Genomic DNA, 5,961 nt, shown 5'->3' on the forward strand with positions numbered 1-5,961 from the left:
TCAAGCAATGGGATTTACAAAAGATTTTAATTTGCATGCATTATCCAAACTTCTTACAGACCAAAAGGCGAGCAATTCCTCTGACAAAAGATATGCACCGATAAGTTTGAAGGTCAACAAGCAGCTGCAGTTGAGATATCAGCAGCTGGTCTATACTACCAGCCCCCAGTCACAGTAAAATACAATACACGGTAAACATATGCATACAGATTAGACGGTGACCAGGTGGCACAAACGCTATCAAACACTAGAACAGAGTGTACAATTAGCTTTTTTCACTCCACATCAAAGTTTATGATCTTAAAATGCTTGTGTTTCATCACACAGTTGAAACTCACATGGCTTGCGATTTCCAAATGCCATAAAGGGGAGTAGCTAATGAGGCCCTATGCAGAGAATAAAAGAGGGATTAATGAGCAACACGGTGTGAAGAGACTAAGCAGCCCTCACCCAAACCCTTTACAGTATATGCATATACTGAGGTGAGAATATTTGGAGGCTTTCATATGTCGCCACGGCGTTGAATGGTTTGTCCCGCGCTTGGAGGAGCATTCTGCTGATGGAATCAAAACCCCTTTCACAGATTCAAATGAGGTGCACTCAGCTGTGATTGGTATTGGAAAAGCATTTGTCGGAACAGGGGCTCACAGAAGGCTTCTTAAATACAAGGCAATCACAGTGTCTAATGCAGAGACGAGGCAAGAGGTGTGCCTGGACTGCAGAGTGGAAACAGGACAAAGGATTATGATGGTAATAAGCAGTAAACCAAAACAAAGTCATCCCCTGATCCCTCATTCTCTCTCTCTCTCTCTCTCTCTCTCTCTCTCTCTCTCTCTCTCTCTCTCTCTCTCTCTCTCTCTCTCTCTCTCTCTCTCTCTCTCTCTCTCTCTCTCTCTCTCTCTCTCTCTCTCTCCATCTCTCTCTCACCCATTCTCTCTGTCTCTCTCTCTCACCCTCTCTCTCTGTCTCTGTGTATCTCTCTCAGCTCTAAATCCTCTAACATGCTCTCTCAGTCCTCCCCTCCCTCTCTCTGCATCACACTCACCACATATTGACAGGGCCTTTTTTTTCACCATGCCTGAGCTTCAATTTAAAACTCATTTCTCATTATTTGCGGTGAATCCTAACTCATACAATTTCTAATCTGTCGAGGCCATGATGGCTGCTGGCAGAAACAGAGGCTCTTCATGCAGATTCCCGACTGTACACCTACACGCAATGTCAACTCTTGCACACCCGGCTGGCCTTATTTTATTACAGGCGTCAGCAAATCTGCATGCCGTCAACTGTGAACCTTTGTGCTAATGTCTTTTTTTCCCCTCACTTTAGCCGAGTTTGTGGTGCAGAGACTGAAGGCATTTTTTACATTCCAGTGATAATGTGCAAGTGCAGATCAGAAACTATTTCAAGCTCGCAATTTTCAAGAGATACCCCGATGTGACAGACCTGAGATATAGAATCTGCAGGCTGGGGACAAAAAAGATAAAATGAAGGAGGATGAGCTCGGGGGAGACAGAGCTGAGGTGGGAGACAGTTTACAAACCCTCTAATTTGGCCTCCTTAATGAAAGGTTGTCAGGACTACACTGCATCCCAAAGAGGCTCCCCTCCTACTTTCTACACGTCTTTGACAAACACACTGTTTATGTGCATGTGTATGCATGTGCATGAGTAAAGTGCGAGGGCCAAGGAACGGAAGAAGCCATTGTTACTCCTGCAACAACGGTAGTTGGAAGCAGAGAAAAGCAAAGAAAAGAGGGGAGAAGATTGTGTCTGGAATTGTCCAACTGTGACAGTAGTGGTCCTCAGTCACTTTATCAGTGCCACAGCAGAGCGTCCCCCCCCCATCTATCTGCCCAGCGACTACTCTTCCGCCCTCTCAGAACTGGAAAAACACTCGTTCTCTCACCATGGATGCCTCAACACAATCAGTACACCCCCCCATCACCACACACACACACACACCTCACCTACCCTGCTCCCGCTATCTCTTCACTCAACATCACTCTTTGTCTAAATGCTTCCCCATTTTTCCATCGTTCGGTCCCATTATATTTGCAGAAGTGCAGAGTACTGAAAAATTGGCATACTTCACCTCCACTACGCACTCGGTTTCAAACGGTTCACTTACCAGCATGGCTAGGTGTAAACACCACACCATGTCCAGTTACGTAAAGGACTTCGTAGAGAGGGTGTTGGGTTTGAACACACACACACACACACACACACACACACACACACACACACACACACACACACACACACACACACACACACACACACACACACACACACACACGCGCAACTTATGAATCACATTGCTCAATTTTCTTTACCATAAGTTTAAAATAATTCTTAATAGAGAATCAATTCACCTTCAAATATAAGCTGCATATATTTGTTGCATTCACTTTCAAATGATAGTCTTTTTCCTGTGAGGATAAATTGTGAAACAAGCAAGTTAAACCATGAAACTCTCTGACAACTAAGTAGCTTTAATAGTGTTCTAATGATTCATCATTTTAGTCCTAAAGAAGTTATAAAGTACATAGTTTCTAAAACATTTTGAGACTATCATAGTTTAACATGGACAAATCTGCAAAGTAGTATAAAACAAATAGATAAATTCATCTGTGAACTTTCATGGACCTCCTATGGAGGAAAATAAATCCAGAGAGGTTTTTTTTGTTTGTTTTTTTTCCCCTCCAATTCTGCCAGGCTACAATTTCACAGAGCAGCACACTAAAACAAACTAAAGTAAGAAGGTGATGAGCTTGAGTGGATAATTGATCAGGTTGAAATTACCAATGGATTTCTGCAGAAACTCGTACCTGAAAAATCCATCGTGCTTCGGGCCATCCATTGGGAATCATAGAGGTATGAAATACAGTGAAATGGGCACAAACACAGTGTTAAAAATATATTTACACTCCTCCCCCTCTCCATTGATTTCCACTCACAGCATGTGCCGCCTGAAAAGAAAGAGAAACGCCACCTCCCCAGAGGACTTTAGTTAGTTTTAGAAGCGGCAGAGAGATTTCAAAAGACACAATAACACATAACTTATAATATATTCAGATCAGAATATATTCAGATTTCTTTTTTCATTTAATATGAAATTTAATATGAAATATTACTTCATTCTATATTTCCTAAGTTTTTCTAGACATAAATGATCTTAAACGTCCACTCATTCATTACACTGAGGGAAATAAATGCATGTATGTGTGTTCACAGGCACATTGCACACGTGTTGTCGTGCATCATACCTTCCATTCACCCACACTCATTCATCCAGGTACTAGCCAGTGTGTGTTTGTTGTGTGTGTATATCTCACTGCCTTTAAAGAGGTTGTGAATGATCTTATTTAGAGTGCGCTGATTGCTGCCTTAACCTGGCGGCCACGCTGGCTGCGGCTGCATTAATAATCGCGGGGAGTCAGGAGAGCTGGCGAGGCCCGCACCTTGTTCACCGCTCGCTCACTATCGCCACGGTACGGAGCAAAGCGCCAGCAAACAGCAGGGGAAGTGTGGCGGAAAATTACAGTCTTGACATGCCAGCCAATAAGGCGGCGGCTGCTGCTTGGTGGGGGCCAGAGCTGTGTGAAGAAGACAGTGGAATTGGGGGGGACGTTTTAGTGGCTAATGCCCGAGTGGGGGTAGAAGAGTGATGTGTGTCGGTGTGTGTGCACTCTTCTGCTTTTATGCATGTTTTTAGATGAAAAGCTACTGCCCTTTTTTCTTTTCCTTTTTTTTTTTATGAAGAGGGAGAGGAAACTAGTTTAGGACTAAGGCCGCCAACAGTTCTCCTTTGTGTCAAAAATTACTCAGACTGGTTAAAACCGCTGCTGTTTTAATGCATGGCCAACAATTCTCTCTTTCAGTCTAGTCCACATGACATTTTGATTGGTTGTGTGAAGATTAAAGCTTTGCACTCACTGCAGGGAAGAACAGTATAATTGATATTTCAGCTCTTGGCAAACTTGCTCTCATAGGCCAGTGGCTGTTTCAGCAGAAAATTAATGTTAGCACAGCTTGGCGGCAGAACGGTCGGCATGTTTTAGGAAATATACTCTGAGCTGGGGTCTCTCTGGTCGGCTGGTTTCTGCTTTAACTCTCTGAGCGTAAAATGAACATCCTGTACTGGGAAAATGGGTGTCGCCTTTTACGTGCACGCGCAAAGGCGAACACGCGCACAAGCAAAACAAAAATCCGTGCTAATAGTACCAAAGTCTAGAGGGTTCAGGTGCAATACCTCTTATTCTCGGGGAAAGGTGATTTTTCTATTATGAATTTCAACGATGTAGAAATGTTTCTTTCATTGCACTCTCTTCTGCCCTTCTGTTCACGCTAAAATGTTTCAATACATTTGAAGGTGTCGAGTACACTTCAGAAAAGAACGCAGCGAGTGTCAGAAGAGGGTTTGATCAGTCTTTTTGCCTCTCTGTGACATTAAGTTCGACAATGAGGAGCATCTCTCGTCTACTTCATTAGCACGTATCATTTAGCCAGTCTGAAGAACATAAAAATCGACCTAGCATGAAACAACGCCGGAGTCATCGCCCCGATAGCTCCCTTGTGGTGCACTTGTCCTGAAAAGGCCATTTAAGTGGACACAGGGGATTAGGCAGATGATGGCAGTCTAGGTCCTCATATTGGTGCAGCGTGTGACTCGGACCACATTAACACAACATTAATCTCATCTCCATTCCGACGGCGTGTGCTTTCACACAACACTGGAGAGCATTGGCAAAATCATCGTGACCCCCACACTGCAGCTTTTCATTTCCTGTCACCATTCAAGCCCTTCCTTATCTCTGTGTGCGTGTGTGTTCTGTGTGTGTGTGTGTGTGTTCTCTCGTTTTCATTCTTGCCCTTTCTCCAGTGTTTCTTTTTTTTTTCCTGTCCTTGCCCCTGCACACTTCATTCTCTCCCCTCCATCTCCTCTTTCTCTTTCTTCCTCTCTTGTTCCACATCAGCAACTGGGTGAAGCCTCTTCCCGTCACGGTTGGCCGCACTCCCCTTAATTACCATGTATTCTTCTTCAGCTAATAAAAAACGCTGATGAAACCGATTACATGGCAGCAGGGCTTTGTGTAGACTTGGATTTAGGCACAAATGGAGAGTGGGAGACGAATACTGAAGAGAGGGACACCGGGAAAAAAAAGAGGGATAAAACTAAAAAGAGCAGAGGAGGGAAAACAGCAAAAAGGTTGAGTCGAATAGGAAGAGAAGGATGAGTGTAAAGGAGCTAGAAAGAGAGTAAAAGATGTGGAAACGATGCATGAAAATGGGGGGGTAGGGATGGTTTGGGCAATAACCCGTTTGTTGTCTTTGTTGTTGTTTGGGTCAGAGATGTTTTAGGCCCTGAGGGAACTTGCTCATCTTATCACAGGGAGCAGACGGCTGGCACATCTTTCTCATTACTAGCCTCTCCGTTATAGATTGCTCTTGCCTTACTCCTCTCCCCAGCCACAGGCTGTCTCTGTTACAGTCTACAGAGCCACGCTTGCACCAAACGCAGTTTGAACTCCTGAATATAGACTCTGCCTTTTCATTTTCCTTTCATGAGAATTAAGTCACTGTCTGTCCATGTAATCACGGTTTCAACTGCAGGCAACTGTGGCTTCAAGGAAAAAATGGATTAGCTCCTCTTGCCTGATTGAAAAAGCTACTGAGAGGAGCTGAGTGGCTGGTTCATGATACCCTTTTTTTATTAAATTTTTTTTATTGTTTCATGCTCAGCTGAAAATAAGTGCAGCTTGAGATGTTAGAAAAAAATCTACGCATTAACAAATGTGTGTGAGGAACATATACAAAGATGCACCAATTGAAATTTTTTCAGGCTTTTCATATTTTCTTCCCTAGAATTAAAGCTGCACATGCAATTATTTTTCTTACTTTTGTTTTACTGGACGGTTTAGCTGTGTTTAAGACTTTACCATGAATATTTGCTACGCTT

The sequence above is a fragment of the Cololabis saira genome, chromosome 2, assembly GCF_033807715.1.
Source record: "Cololabis saira isolate AMF1-May2022 chromosome 2, fColSai1.1, whole genome shotgun sequence".
NCBI classification, from domain to species: domain Eukaryota; kingdom Metazoa; phylum Chordata; class Actinopteri; order Beloniformes; family Belonidae; genus Cololabis; species Cololabis saira.